Source organism: Cervus canadensis, chromosome 1 (assembly GCF_019320065.1).
Source record: "Cervus canadensis isolate Bull #8, Minnesota chromosome 1, ASM1932006v1, whole genome shotgun sequence".
Lineage (NCBI taxonomy): Eukaryota > Metazoa > Chordata > Mammalia > Artiodactyla > Cervidae > Cervus > Cervus canadensis.
The window spans coordinates 102,399,750-102,416,687 of NC_057386.1; positions in this window are offsets into that span (position 1 = coordinate 102,399,750).

A 16,938-nucleotide genomic window follows, 5' to 3' on the forward strand; every position below is an offset into this window, starting at 1 on the left:
TGGATGAACAGGCTGGTGCCACCTTGATCTTTGCATCTCTGCCTCCAGGATCCATCTCAGCCTGTAGAGTGAGAGAAATCAATGCCAAAGTGGAAGAGGAAGTCCATTTGTGTCAAAACTTGTTAAGTCTCTCTCCGAAGAGAGCTGAAGTGGGGTGGACACCCCTGCCAGGGACTTGCTGCCTGAGGAAGCAGAGGGCCTCTCCCCCCACATTCTAGCCCTCACGTAAGGTGGGGTGGGGAGAGCTCAGCATGCGGGAGCTCCTGTATGGCCAGGGTGGCATGAAGGATGGTGGAGTAACACCTGTAATCACTGAGCTCTCAGTGTCCGCAACACGGAGAGTCCAGCCCGACAGCCTGGCTCGGGAGCCAGATGTGCTTTTAAGTCCTGAGGCCCCAGGGCTTCCCAGGTGGCTCAGTGGTAAAGAACCTGCCTGCCAATGTAGGAGACGGGTTTGATCCCTGGGTCAGGAAGCTCTCCTGGAGAGGGAAATGGCAAACCACTCTAGTGTTCTTGCCTGGAAATCCCATGGACAGAGGAGCCTGGCGGGCTACAGTCTGTCGGGTCACAAAGAGTCGGACACAACTGAGCGACTAAACAACAACCTGAGGCTCCAGGCTTGTGCCAGAAGCCTCAGTTTTCTCCTCTGTGAAGTGGGGATACAACCCCAGTTCTCCACTTGCTAGGATCACGTTGCAGGATGCCATCTGCCGATCCCAGTGTCTTCAGAATGAAAGTTTCTCACTCTCCTGATGCCCAGTGCTGCTATGTTCCCGGGTCGGGGGCTTCCTCCACACTCAGGTTTAATGTTCTATGGTTGTCATCTTGAAATTAGTAACAATTTTATATTTGTTAAAATATAACACATTTTATATTTGTTATATAAATATAACACTGCCCCAGCCTAACTGTCCCCTAGCTCCAGGACGCTGGGGCCGTAGGCCCACTGTCCAGCCTTCCCCGCTTGCCCTGTGACTGCCCCCCTCCGCCCAGGCAGTGATCAGGTCACTTGGGTGAGGGTCATGCTCCACCCCCATTCCCAGGAGGGGTCTGGGTGTGAACACGGGGAGGGCTGGGGTCGGGCATGTGCCCTGCAGCATCAGAGTCTGTATCAGTGTCCTGGGGCGACCACAACAAGTACCACAGAGCAGGTGGCTCTCATAGCAATTTATGATCTCGTAGTTCTGGAGATAAGGTGTCACAGGGCTGGTTCCCCCTGAGGCCTTTCTCCTTGGTGTGTAGACAGCTATCTCCTCGCCTTGTTCCCCCGTGTTCACATGGTCAGCCCTGCGTGTCTGTGTTTTCATCTCTTCTTCTTATAAGGACCCCAGTCCTATAGGGTCAGGCAGGCTACGGTCCATGGGGTTGCAAGAGTTGAACAGGACTTAGCAACTAAACCATCGCTACCGCAATGACTTCGTTCTACCTTGATTTTTTTTTTTTTGATGTGGATCATTTTAGAAGTCTTTATTGAATTTGTTACAACATTGCTTCCATTTTGTGTTTTGTTTTTTTGGCTGATGTCAGTACCCCAACCAGAGATTAAACTTGCACCCCCCACAGTGGAAGGCAAAGTCTTAACACTGGACCAGCTGGGAAGTCCCTTGACCTCATTTTACATCAATAACCTATTTAAAGGTGATGTCTCCAATACAGTCACAACCTGAGGTCCTGGGGGTCAGGGATTCAGTGTCTAAATTTGGCAGAACGCTGTTCAGCCCATGATAGGCTTTAACTTCCCCCCACACTGTGGACCCTGTAGTGGTCCTGCATCTCTCATAACATCCCCCCACCAGTTATTCCCAATTACTCAGCACCAGTACTGGGCCTGCTCTGCCTGTTACCTGGTCCAGTTCATCACCCCCAACCAGAGGGAAATGGCTGCCCCCACACAGCGCATGGGCCACAGAGCCCAGGCCCAGGGTTCTCGGCTACGGATCTAAGCACCTCGACTCACTCTGACCCCAGGAGCTCCTGCTGTTCCCTCGGGGCCCTGAGGGGCCCTGCCCGCTGGGACCCAGACAGAGCCGTCCCTCCCAGGTCCCCTGGCTCTCCCTGCTCCTCAAAGCCATCAGAGTCCTCAGGAGCGGGGAGAGGCTGAGCAGCGGCACAGCTGAAATAAACCCAAGGGGACACGTGACTACATGTCGCTTGGTCCCTGGACAGGATCCTGGGACAGAAAAGGACCCTAGGGGAAAATGAGGAAATGTGAGCAAAGTTGTAGTGTGTAATAATGTGTCAGCTGGTTAATCGGGACAAATGCACTGTGGTTCTGAGGGAGGTGAGCAGTGGGGGACGTGTACGGGGTTGGCGGAGGGGGGAGGGCTCTGGGTTATCATCACACATTTTCAGTAAACCTGGAGCTGCTCTGAAACGAAAAGCTTCTTTAAAGGTAGGGTGTGGTTGGTGTTGGGGGTGTGTGGCTGCAGGAGCTTGGATCCCCTGAAACTGCTCCCTGCGTGGAGGTGATATGAGCACAGAGGGGCACTGGGCCAGGCGGAGCATTTCTGGCCACAGCTCAGACACAGTCACCCCATGGCAAAATGACTGTATATTCAGCTGCCAGTTTTTCTTTCATTTTATATCTTGAATAAGATGTGTCCATGGGTTAAAAAGTGTAGAGAATAAAATGGGATCCAGTGGGGAGGAAAAGTTTCTTCTTTTCTAACTTTGACCACACAATCTCCTGTTGGCCTTACCAAACGCAGCTGCTGTCATCCTGTTTCTAAGAATCTTTCCAGAGATGGTTTGAACATGAGCAAGTGCACACATGTACATGTAGACATATACATACACATGCACATGTACACACACAAATACATAAACACACATACACCTGGACACACTCACAAACACATCAACGCATAAACACACATACACATGTACACACTTATATATATGCATGTACACAAGTACACATACATGCACACATCCATAAGCACACACAAACACACATAAACATACACATATACCTACACACACTTCATAAACATATACAGACATGCATACACATGTACACACATACATACATGTACACACATACATTCATATACACACATATGTATGTACCTTAGCACACACATATGTACTTTTAATACCATAGAATTCCTCAAATAAGTACATTCACAGTGCTCATTATTTTTCATGGTTTCAGAGGGTCCTTTGAATAGATGCCCCATAATTTATTTAAGCAATTCTCTATCAACAGACATTTATCTCTGTCTTTTATCACAAATAGCAACATAATGAATGTCTTTGTTCAGATATCCTTGTGCACATTACAGCGTGATTTTAATCTGCTTGGAACGCTATCAGAATAATGTACAATAATTTATATAATGCATCCCCTATTCTAAACATTTCGATTCTCTCCAATGTTTCCACCATTATAAACAGCACTACTGTGCTCATAAATCTTGGCATACAAACATGGGATGAATTTCTAGAAGGAAGTGCTGGGCAAACTCATTTTAACCCTAAAGCTGCTTCAAGTCCGTTTCCCAAGGCCTGAGTCAGGGCTGCCCTGCTGGGTGGTGCTGGTTGCACACTGCTCAGAGGTCCCAGAAGGGGCAGGAAGGAGCTGTGGAGGATGATCCCCAGGTATCCAGGTGTGCCCTGGAGCAGGTAACTTTTCTGGTCTATATGAGGACACTGGAGGTGCTAGCAGGGCCCTGCCTGAGTTATCAGAAGAAGAGTCTGAGGTCAGAGGGGCCCCCTGAAGCTTCAGACACATGTGGTGTGACCCACACTACCCTCTGTAGGGTCAATGGTCCATTAACACTGAACTTTCTCTTTTTCTGAATCTTGACACTGTGTATCCTTCTCCAAACAGGCGATTCCTGAAGGACCTGGACTTCCTTTCCTCTGAACCTTGATGCCGTCCAGGCCATGATGGATGACGAAACCAGGAGGTGGAAGCTGGGGGGCTGCAGAGCTCCCACGCACAGAGAAGGGGCAGCTGCCCAGAGGGATGCCTGCCTGTGGGGCCTGACCTTCTGAGCTTAAAGAGAAGCTAAAAGGCTGGAAACTGGCATTTTAACTTTAAATGCCCTGATTTCTCCAAGTTGGCTTCATGCAGACCAATTAAAGCACACCCCAGGCCACCAGTCTGCAGCGCCTGCCTTAAATGTTTGATGTGTGACCGGACCAGCAGAATCATGTTTCCGTAATGAGCCCTGGCAGGGGTTCCCTGGGGAGCTCGGGGCTTCTTAGATCCTGGAAAGCCCAAGAGTACCTGCAGCCAGTCAGCCTGGCTGGGAGGAGGGTGCCATTTGTAGGAATCCCCCAGGGCAGGGTGGGTGGAGGGAGGGAGAAGCTTCTCCCCTCCCACCACGGCTCCGTTTTCTCACTGGTGGAGCTGTGTGGTTGTACATTTAGGAGAAACTGTGGTGCGGGTTGTGCCCTGCTCAAGATGCCCGGAAGGGAGAGGGGATAGGAGACAGGAGGAGGCACAAGGGGCCAGGAGGAGGTAGGAGGGGGCAGAAGACAAGAGGCTGCAGGAGGGAGATGTCCCCTAGAGCAAGTACCTTTTTCAGTCTGCACTGTATTGCTAGCAGGGCCCTGGCTGAGTCGTCAGAGGAAGAAATCTGGAGTCAGAGGATCCCCCATGAAGCTCAGACACATGTGGCACGTGGTTGTCTTGCAAAGTGGGAGGATGTTCCCTGCCTGATTCTCCTGTCCTCTGGCAGCCCCGATGGGCCCATTTTGGGTCATTTCACTCATATATCTGCAAAGAGTTGGACATGACTGAGCAGCTGAGCACACACTTAAACACATCAGAGTGATGATAGAATCCCCTCCTTTGGCTTCAGCTGTAGTGAAGGGCAGAAGTGTTCTCAGAACATCATTGGAAGTGTTTTCTTATAAAGAGCCCACTGCACATGCCCTTGCTGGTCTAAGCATGTGGGTGAGAAAAATAATCCAGGAAGCATGCATGAATTTAGCAGCAAATCACACACTCCCAGAAAACACTGATTTCGTGGATGGTGACCAGACCTCCTGCCAGTAGCCTGACTGAGAAGAGAAGGGGCCCTTGGACACACCTGGGAGATACAGGTGATGCATCCTGACCCCAGGCTGAGGTGAGCGGATGTGAACAGCTGAAAAGTCACTAAACATGTAGCCTCGGTGATGGTTTTCACCATGGACTTCCACATCAAGTAAGTCTTTGTTAGCCTTTTCTTTAAAAAACAAATAGTGGTATATTTATTTATTTCTATTTATTTATTTGGCTGCGTTGGGTCTTAGAGGCGGCATGTGGGATCTTCACTGCATCATGTGGGATCCTTAGTGGTTATACACGGACTCTAGTTATGGTGCGTGGGCTCAGGAGTTGTGATGTATGGGCTTAGTGGCTCTAGGGGATCCTAGTTCCTTCACTAGGGATTGAACCTGTGCCCCCTAAATTGCAAGGTGAATTCTTAACCCCTGGACCACTGGGGAAGTCCCTGTTTGTCTTTTTTCTTAGCAGGTATCTCAGTGCTAAATCCCAGGTGTGTCTTAAACAGCACTTCCTTTGAGGTTTGACACATGAATTTAATTTCTATCTGTCCTCTATTCTCCCAAAGGGGCACACCCCAAATCTTAGCCTCTTTGGCACTCCCTGAGTCCCCAGGGAGAATTCTGGGGTTTATGGAGTGCCAGGGAGCTGGGGGTAAGGCAACCCTTAAGGCCAAGGCTATTTGTCCGCACAGGAAGGGAGGAAGCATGTGTCCTCCAAGGGTCCTCGGCATTCATGCCCTGGACTCAGCAAGCACAGGCCTGCAGGAGTGCTTGGTCATATTTTCAGGAAGTTTGTGATTCAACTGTTAGACACAGCCATTAGTAAAAATTAAGTTGTATAAACTTACAATTAAGTACCAGAAGGCAGAAGGAATGGTTACTCATAAAACATTATTCCTAGTTCTTTTACTGCCATTTACTGTGATCCAGCTCAGGCCCACTAACAGCAGGAATCCTGAACATGTCAGCCACTGGGTATCTCCTTCCAGTTGGGCCTTTGGGAGATTAAAAGGAAAGTCATCTTTCTCAGACTTCAGAAGTGGGAGAGCCAGGTTCTGACTGACTTCTGGCCCTGCCTGGACTACGTGCCTGCTTGCAAATACACCAGTTGTTACCAGCAAATCAAGCAGTACCTTAGATAAGACAGAGAGTGGGTCTTGAATTTTCTTGAGCCCCTGAAGGCCTGGCCAGCCCCCTAGGGTCCAGAAAATCTTGGAACACACAAAGTGAAACAAACAGCCTTGTAAAAGTTAAAGGAAAACCAGCGCCGCACTTTTGCATGCAAATTGAAGATGATACCCGTTTGTGGCCCGGAGTTATAAGTGGAAGCCCTCCAAAACTGCAAGTTACAGTCTCACCCATGAGGTGGATGCACCGCCCAGGACGCTTTCCCAATTGAGTCTCCAGATTGTTGTTAACAAGGGACTTCCCAGCATTATTTAAGTCTGAATGTTGGTTGGCCCAATTTGATAATATATGTGCTGTTACATGGACTTCCCAGGTGGCACTAGTGGTTAAAAAAAAAAAAAAAAAAACACAAAAACCACCTGCCAATGCAGGAGACATGAGAGATGCGGTTCGATCCCTGGGTCAGGAAGGTGCTCTTGGAGGAGGGTATGGCAACCCACTCCAGTATTCTTGCCTGGAGAATCCAATGGACAGAGGAGCCTGGTGGGCTACAGTCCATACGGTGGCAAAGAGTCAGTCACTCAGACACAGTTGAAGCAACTTAGCATGCATACATGTGCTGTTAATATTCTTTATTGTTTCTATTTCTCTTTTTTAATGATTATATATTGAAATTAACTAATAATTAATTAATAATCTCTATTAAATATTGAAATTGTTTATTGTGTGCAAGCAGTTTCTTTTGTTAAAGAATCCTTTGAACCTAAAATAAAAGTAAAACTTTTGGCAAAACACTATGACTTCCTAGTGTACTTGGAAGCTGGCCATGGTGGGAGCATTTATATGGAAGACAGCATGGGCCAGCCCCTCTGACCCCAGCCTCGCTCATCAGTCCAGGGAGGTTTCTCCAGGGTCACCCTTTATCCTGCTCCCTGGAACTCAGATCTGGAGGTCCACTTGCAGTTTCAGTGCCTCTCTTGGGACACAGGGATGACTTGCGCTCAGCCTGGGGTAACTCTGCCCAACTCCTCTACTAAAGGATTCTGAGTACCCACCTCCTCCTTTGGTTCACTGTGGAGTCCTCACAGCTCAGAGACCCCTCCAGCCCTGTGAGACACCCACTCCCTCCTGTCTCCCTCCACATTTTGCTACAGGGAGCCAACACAGCTCTCTCCATATCTTTCTGGGCACTTTTTTCCTGCTCTGTGGCCCCCATCCCTGGGTTCCAGCTGGACATGGAGGGGAGAAGAGATCCATACCTTTGGGGAGGGAACTGCATGACAGGTAATGGTATCTTGGAGCGAAAACAGTGATGCTGGTTGTGGGAGGACTGAGGCTCAGGGAATCAGGAACCTGGAACCACATCCGTGGCGGCAAGAAGTGCCACTGCCAGGGCCATGCTCAGAGCAGCAGGAAGCAATCAGTATGTTGCAAGTCCTCTCTCCACTCAGTGCCCCTTAATGGCAGGACCTCACAGAGAGCAGCTGACCCTGCAGAACTGGGATTTGTGGGCTCAGCCTCAGAGTCATCTGACTGAGCAGAGAAGAACAGTCTGGAGTTGGGACATCACAGTTTAATGAGGGGGCACACCCATCTAATGGGGTCCCATTTTCCTAAAGTGAGGTTAGGGGCTCCCTGCAGCAGACATACCCTCTGAGGCTTCTGATCACAAGGCAGAGAACGCAGGTGGGTTATCTCCCAGCAGCCTCTGACAAGAAGCAGGACAGAGAGGATCCTGCAGAAGTAGCTGTTACCAAACTCCAATCCACATAATGAAGTCCCAAAGAGGAATCATGTAGGCTGCACCATGGAGGACGTACCATGAGAGATGTACCATGGAGAATGCACCACAGAGGATGTACCATAGGGAATGCTCCAAGGAGGCTGCACCATGGAACATGTACCATGGAGGATGTATCATGCAGGATGCACCATAGAGGATGTACCATGGAGAATGTACCATGGGTGATGAACCATGCACGATGCAGCATAAAGGATGTACCATGGAGAATGCACCATAGAGGATGTACCATAGAGAATGCTCCAAGGAGGCTGCACCACGGAGCATGTACCATGGAGGATGTATCATGCAGGAAGCACCATAGAGGATGTACCATGGAGAATGTACCATGGATGATGCACCATGCAGGATGCAGCATAAAGGATGTACCATGGAGAATGTACCATAGAGGATGTACCATGGAGGCTGCACCATGGAGTATGTATCATGAAGGATATACCATGCAGGATGCACCATAGAGGATGTACCATGGAGAATGTACCATGGATGATGCACCATGCAGGATGCAGCATAGAGGATGTACCACAGATACCATAGAGGATATACCATGGAGAATGTACCATAGAGGACGTACTATGGAGGATGTGCCACGGAGGATGCTCCATGGAGGACGTACCACAGGGGATGCACCATGAAGGATGTACCATGAAAGATGCTCTATGGAGGCTGCACCATGGAGGATGCACCATAGAGGATGTACCATGGAGGATGCACTGAGCTTTCCTGCTAGGGCTGTACCCACAGCCTGATCTGATACCCTCCCTGTAGTTCTATTAATATCCCTACTTTATATACAAGAAAACCAAGGCCTGGTATGGCTGAAGAGCTCACCCTTGGGTACAGAGAGGCAGAGCACACAGCAATAGATGAACACACTTCCCTTACGGAAAGACCAGTCGTTACAGATGTGCCCAGTGTCCCTTGTGGTCACCACTCTCGCCCTTCTCCAGATGATCCCCGGAGGTAACTGGTCTGAGCCATTTGGTGTGTGGCATCTGGCATTGTTTTCTGTGCATTCACATGCATTTGTACGCCTGAAGGTAATATTTATAACCAACAGGTCATCAATCCCAGCCCAGCCCACCAGCAGTAGAGTATGACCTCAGTGGCACGGGCTTTGGCGCCAGCCTGCCGGGCCATCACCATCCTCCTCAGTCTTGCACTATTAAGAGCACCAACTGGCCTGGTTGCTTTTGTTCTCAGTTAACAACACACCTTGGAGAGGGGCCCCTCATAATACGCAAAGATCAACTGTTATGTTTTAAAACCACTCCATATTGTTCCTCTGTGTGCCTTTGGGATTAATGATTACAGATTAATTTTGCCTATTTCCTTCCTAACTAATGAATATTGCTGCCATTCCATATTTTTCTCTGCTGCAAGAATGGATGTAATGTGTAATACATCTTAATACCTGTCTCTGTGTGTTCTTCTGTTGATTTCTCATCACAACAAAAACATAGACAAGCCTTCTGTCTTAATCATTCAGGCTGCTGTAGCAGAGTACCATAGACTGGGTGGCTTATAAACAATAGAAGTCTACTTCTCACTGTTACAGAGGCTGGGACTCTGAGATCAGGGTGCCCCAGGGTCAGGGTTGCAGACAGCTAGCTTCTTGTCATCTCACGGGAAGGAAAGCAGAGGGAGGAAGCCAGTTCTCCTGAGAGTCTGAAGGGCACTCATCCCATTCACAAGGGTGACACCCTCTTGACCTCATCGAATCCTAGTCACCTCCTGAAGGTCCTGCCTTCTGACACCATCACCTTGGTGAGTGTGAATTTGAGGGACACAAACATTCAGCCCACAGAAACCTCCAAGCCTGCGTGCACAGTGTGTCTGGGGGAAACCGAGGCACCTTGCTCCTCACGTGAAGGACTGGTCCCAGCTGCAGATGGCCTCTCACAGCCTGGACAGCTCAGAGCTGCTGTGTGCTTGTGGGTTGGGGGGTGGGGCTGGCTGCTCCTGGGAGAATGAGCATTTCTCAGCTTTCTGATTCCAGAGAGAATGCAACCTTCACTATTCAGCCAGCCCCACAGCAGCCTGTTGGTTTGGAACACAGCAGATGGGATTGCTATGACTTTCCCTGAAATAAACACAAAAGCAATTGCTGTTTATGTACATGCAGGAAATAGGAAAATGCTAAGGCAATATCTATGTTTACTGATGGGCAGGAAGGACATGTGCTCAGGGTGACAGCCCCATTGTGGAGCTTGGGGTAAGGAGGGGCAAAAAGATGCCTGTGCCATGAACATGCCTCCCTGAGGCTTCTGGTTCTTTCAGTACCACTGCCTTTCCTGTACCATAGACCAAAGATTTGGAAAAACCTACAAAAAGGGGCTAAGTTGTGGGGCTGAAGAGGAGGAGCCAAGGAGAGTCATTGAGGGTCTGGCTTGAGAGGGATGGCCTGTGACATGCTGAACACTCCCTCCTTGCTCTGATGAGGACTTTTTCTCAAAGATGCCCTGATCTCATTCTCTGCATCTTGTATCCAAGGTGTCCAAACCCTGCCTCTTTCCATGTGTGCTGGAATTCCTGGGCTGGGTGGGCACCTTGACCCTCCCCACTTGGTTCTCTCTGATCTAGAGCCTGCTCTCACCCCAGGGCCATCCCCACCTGGGCAGCCATTCAAGACTCCCCAGAATTCTATGTTTGGCCACATAAAGTGCAGGAAACACAGTGAAATCCAATGCCCTGAGAACAGCTCAGTCCACATGGACGTCTCCAGCCCTGCGTGGTGATGCTATGGGGAGCAGGCTTCCTCCTTACTGTCTACCAGCTGGGAAGGCCCATCAGCTGGGCTAGCGAGTGAGATGGGCTCTGCATGGAGGGACCACTTAGGGGGCGGACTGCATCCGGGCAGGCTTGTCCTGCTCCTTGACTACACATAGGGTCAGCATGCACCTTCCTGGGGGAACTCCTGGAAGGAGGATCTAATGGGGTGACAATGACCCTCAGCCTAGGGCAGTTCCCAGGGGCTCTGGGCAGCCTGCTGTGGCTTCTCCATGTTGCTGCCATGGAACATCCAGGAGGCAGGTGGGAACAGACTCTGGCCACCCAGAGTGTCTGACTCAGCAGGCCTGGGTGGGCCTGGATATACATTTCTAGCCAGCTCCAGGTAAGGACCTGGGGACTGGCTGGGGCACCCCTGTCCTGGTACCCTGTGGTACCAGGGTACCCTAGTACCCTGTGGCTGGTCTCTTCTCCGACCTGCAATGCCCGGGAGAGTTCGCAGGATGTTCTGGTGCCAGCGGGGCTGTGAGTCCCATGCATTCGCCTCTACGGACAGATGGAGGAAGTTCCCTCTCCACCAGAGTCCACAGCTCCTTTCTTGGGCTCCCAGAATGCCTGAAACTATGGGACCAGTTGAGACAGAATCACTGCATAGCACAGGTCCTCAGCAGATCGGACAGAAGGAGAGTGTTCTGGGTTACTCCTCAGCCCCTCCAGAGCAGTCAGCTCCTGCATTAGCTCCCCAGACACTCATTTTCCAGACATGTGGTCAGTGGGGTAAGATGGCAGGTCCAGAAGTCAGGCATCTGGTGACAAGCCAGGGCTGAGCCCCCACACTGGCCCCATCCCAGCCTCTTCCTACTGTTTGCTCCCATCAATGATGATGTCCTCTAACAGCTTCTTTTAAAGTGGTTCCCCATCCCTCCTTATCCACCAGCACCCTCACTCCAGCCCAAGATGCCAACAGTCAACACTCATGGACCCATTGATTCAGGTGCATGACTCCATTCCAGCCTTCACACACCTGTCATGTTGGATCTGCTACCGCATTTACGGTGAAGAAACTGAGCTGGCTATGCAGAAGCAGCTGTGGACCTGTGCAGTCAGATCCCAGACCTGCATCATCACCCATCTCTCCCCAGCCACAAACCACAGGGGCCACAGGGGAGGGTGTTTCCATAGAAACTGAGGATAAAGGCATCCAATCCTTGGCTGAGGTTTCAGAAGCTGTGGTCCATTATAAAATAGAAAGACTAGGAAAATTAATGATTCTGATTTCTACCTTCAGTAGCAGCAGTAGTGTTAGTCTCTCAGTTGTGTCTGGCTCTTTGCAACCCCATGGGCTGTAGCTCGCCAGGCTCCTCTGTCCATGGGATTCTCCAGGCAAGAATACTGGGTTGGGTTGCCATTTTCTTCTCCAGGGGATCTTCCGAGTCCTGGGATCAAACATGGGTCTCCTGCATTGCAGGCAGATTCTTTACCATCTGAGCCCGTAGGGAGGACAGAGAGGTGTTTAAACATTCAGGAGCCCAGCTAGCAGTGAGGGCCCCCTGCCCCTGCCTGGGTGAGACCACCCATCTGGAGCAATGGAGCCCCAGGGAGTGGGGTCAATGACAGCAACTGGTCTCATTCAGGTGACCCTGCACATCATCTGGGCTGAGGGGCCATGCGATCTCCCTTCTATCAACAGCCCTGGGCCTGTTACCAGCAGTAGGCTAAGAGTCCCCCACTGGTCACCAGCTGAGGGATGCTTCTCTGGGTGCTGAGGCCTTCCCCAGTCCCCATAAATCACCCCACGTGGACTGTCCATGTCCTGTGGTCCTGAGAGCCTGTGGACCCCAGAATGGAGGGCAGGGCCTGGGCAGCAGAGGGATGATGGTTCTGGGGGCAATGGGGAAGTCCCTGCCCCTGACAAGGAGGTTGGATGGATGGGGCTGGGGGTGCCACTGAACTGTGGGGCCCCTGATCATGCCCAGCAGGTGGTGAGGTGTCAGAGTCTGGACAGCAAGCTATAGAAGGGAAATCAGCGTAGTGAGGGAGATGCAGACAGACACTGTCCTTGTGAAAACCCAGTCCCTGGGCTGGGGAGCCACCTCTGTGGGGGGGTGGGTGTCTCAGCTGAGTCCTCCTAAGGTTTTCACGATTACACTTCCTGGTAAAATCCTGGCAGAGAGGCAGCCTCCATCCACAGAAATGACAACGGTCACCTAGGAGCAAAAGAGTGGATCTAAGTGATGAAAAGACACTAAGAGTAACTCTCTCCTATGACAATGTTCCAGACAGAGGTTTGCCGGGTCTAAACAGAAGCAGCTCCTCCAGGTGACCCTGTGATAGGAGAGTTGGGACCATCTTCACTGCAGAGGCAGCGCAGGGGCCTGGGAGCTTCCAGCCACCTTTGATTGCAGAGTTAATGCACTGACCTTGTGCAATTTCAAAACCCTGCTTGGATGCAAAAGCGGCTCTTCTGAGATGATGGGCTTTTAATGATCACCCTTGACCTTGTCAGCTCTGTGACTAAATCTATGAGAAAGAAACAGAAAAACAGAGACAGAGAGATAGAGAGAGACAGGGAGAAAGAGAGACAGAGAGAGAAATAGGACAGAGAAGACAGAGTTAGAGAAAGAAAGAGAGATGGAGAGAGAGAGAGAGGAAGAGAGTCAGAGACAATGAGAGACACAGAGACAGAGAGATAAACAAAGAGACCGAGAGAAGAAATGGCATCAGGACTGTCTTCTGGGAGGCGCAAGGGACCCTGGCAGGACCCTACTCTCTAGTCCTGTGAGGGGTAGGGGGGAGATTTGGGGTTTTCCTTTCCCCTTCCTCTGCAAACAGACCAGAGTCAGAGGCTGGGGGCAGAGGGAGCAGAAGTGTCCTGTGTCTGCTCCGGTGTTGGGAAGCACTGAGCCCCACCGTGTGTCCCCCTGATGGTGTCAGAGCTGCTCAGGGGGAGAGCAGGGCAGCTGGGGCAAAGACACAGTCAACTGCTGTCACCTCCCTACTGTCCCCTCCCTATGGCTTTGAGCTCACAGGGGCCCTAACAATTGTTCGTGTTGAATTACCTGAATGGGTCTAACCCTTATAAACAGATCTTACCCATCTGCCTTATTGTTGTTCAGTCGCCCATGGATGCTGGGCTTCCCTGTCCTTCACCATCTCCCGGAGCTTGCTCCAACTCATGTCCACTGAATTAATGATGCCATCCAACCATCTCATTCTCTATTGCTCCCTTCTCCTCCTGCCCTTAATCTTTTCCAGCATCAGGGTCTTTTCCAGTGAGTCAGCTCTTGGCATAAGGTGGTCAAAGTATTGGAGCCTCAGCTCCAGCATCAGTCCCTCCAATGAATATTTAGGGCTGATTTCTTTTAGGACTGACTGGTTGGATCTTCTTGCTGTCAAAGGGACTCTCAAGAGTTTGGGCCCTTGAAACCCACTTACTTGCCCTTGGGGACTTCTGGAGGATAAGACTCTGGAGATTGGTGTCGAGCCCAGGGATGCAGGCTCACTGGGCTCTTGGTCATTCTCTGGCTGGCCTGGGTGGGCAGGGATATCCATAGAGACGCTCACACAGCACCCGGCCACCAGTCCACGGGAAGCTAGAATCCAGTAGGGTGAGCAGGCTGGGGTGACCCAGAGACAAGACTGTTGGACACCCCCTACCTCTCAGGCCACACTCTCTGGGCTCGGGACACACCTTTGCAGTCCATCATGAGTGCCCTAATCAACTCCCCTCAGCATAGCCAAGGGAGAGCCCCGGGGACCACAGCCAGCAGCCCCGTGGCCCCAGTTGCAAGTCCTCCCAATAACAGAGTCGCATTTCCACCGAGTGTTGCCTACACCTGATGTTCATGATCCAGGGCCCCTCCCACATCCGGGTCTGACTGACAGGTGCAGTTTCCCCTTCAAGGATGTTGCCTGCCAGCCCCGCAGCCCAAAACAGGGCTCTGCCCCAGGGACCCCAGGTTCCAGACAGTCTGACCGAGGCTCAGACTCCGACTTCCAAGGGACAGGCCTCTGGGCTCCTCGGCTCCTCCTGCTGGGCCATTTCCAGGGGCAAAAGGGGTGGATGTCTTCCCAGGGGTTCTCTTAATGGTCTCACTGCTCAGCTCTGCAGGCAGGAAAATGAGCAGATGTGCCCTCCTGGCCGGTGGGAGGGAGGAAGCTTCCTACAAAGCCCTTCTCTCAGCCAGCCTGCCCAGTTGGAAGGAGCAGGCGCTCAGGCTTTTCTGGGGTCTGAGAACCACTGAGCTCCCCAGGGCCCTCCTGCCAGGGCTCATTACTGAAACATGATTCTGCTGGTCCGGTCACACATCAAACATTTAAGGCAGGCGTTGCAGACTGGTGGCCTGGGGTGTGCTTTAATTGGTCTGCATGAAGCCAATTTGAAAACATGAGGACATTTAAAGTTAAAATGCCAGTTCATAGCCTCTTAGCTTCTCTTTAAACTCAGAAGATCAAGTCCTGTGGGGCAGGCGCCCTCTGGGCAAAGACCATCAGCCCCTTTCTCTGCGGTGGGAGCTCCACAGTCCCCCAGTCTCCACTTTTTGGTCTTTTTTTTTCCTGGTCTTATCATCTGTTGTGGCCTGGATGGCACCAAGATTCAGAGGAAGGGAAGTCTAGGTCCTTCAGGAATCACCTGTTTGGAGAAGGATACACAGTGTCAGTGTCAGGGGCTCGGAAAGTGGAAGATTTGATGTTAATGGACCATTGACACTGTAGAGGGCAGGGTAGGTCACATCACATGTATCTGAAGGTTCAGGGGGCCCCCCTGACCTCAGACTCTTCCTCTGTCAACTCAGCCAGGGCCCTACTGGCACCTCCAGTGTCTTTATATAGAATATATAGACTAGAAAAGTTACCTGCTCCAGGGCACACCTGAATATCTGGGGAGCATCCTCCACAGCTCCTTCCTGCCCCTTCTGGGACCTCTGAGCAATGCGCAGTCTGCACCACCCAGCAGGGCAGCCCTGACTGAGGCCTTGGAAAATGGGCTTGAGGCAGCTTGAGGGTTAAAATGTGTTTACCCAGCACTTCCTTCTAGAAATTCATTACAGGAAAGCATTCAGGGGTATGCGTCAAGATTTATGATTATAGCACTATTGTTAATAATGGTGGAAAAATTGGAAACAATCTAAATATTTAAAAACAGGGAAGGATCCATTAAGTAAATGATCGTGCAACATTCTCACAGCTCTCCAAGCAGACATTAAAAATAGTGCTGTGATACGCACAAGGGCGTCAGTGCCAGGATGTTCACCGCAGGCTTGTCTGTTGTAACAAAAGACTGAGATAAACGTCTGCAGAGAGGGAACCACTTCAGAGAATCGTGGGCGTCTGTATGACGGATACCCTGCAGGCTTGGACCATAGTCATGGCCAGGTAGTTCTAACAATGCGGAAGAATCTGAGATTTTTCATTGAAAAAAGAAAGGTCATATAGTATACAAATGTGTACTTGTGCTACAATTTGTAGAATATGTGTGTGCGTGCATGCTAAGTCATTTCCATCGTGTCTGACTCTGCAACCCCATGGACTGTAGCCTGCCAGGCTCCCCTGTCCATGGGATTCTCCAGGCAAGAATACTGAAGTGAGTAGCCATGTCCTCCTCCAGGGGGTCTTCCCGACCCAGGGATAGAATCCATCTCTTATGCCTTGTGCATTGGTAGGCAGGTCCTTTACCACTAGGGCCACCTGGGAAGCCCTCTATAGAATGTACATAAATATAAATACATGTATCAGTTTATCTACTTCATGCTTAGTCTATATTCTTGTTGACAGTTGGAGCCTTTCTGGAATAACTTTTAAAACAGGATGACGGCTGACTCTTGAGGCTGACGGGGAGACTTTATGTTCAAAGTCACAAACACTTCTTTTCTCCCCACTGGGTCCTGTTTCACGCTCTACAGCTTTAAACATGAGCATGGGCTTTCCTGGTGGCTCAGATGGTGAAGAGTCTGCCTGCAATGCGATAGAGCTGGGTTTGATCTCTGGGTCGGAAAGATCTCCTGGAGAAGGAAATGGTATTCTCCAGTATTCCTGCCTGGAGAATCCCATGGACAGAGGAGCCTAGTGGGCTACAGTCCATGGGATCGCAAAGAGTCGGACATGACTGAGCGACTAACGCTTTCACTTTTTAATGTCTTATTTGGGGGAGATAAAGGAAAAACAAAAACGAAAACAAAAGTTCATGGAATTTGGCGCAAACCTCTTCCCAGGGTAACAGCATCTCAGCTGTCATGGGGCTGCTCAGCCTGGCCCAGTTTCCCCTCTTGTGTTCACAT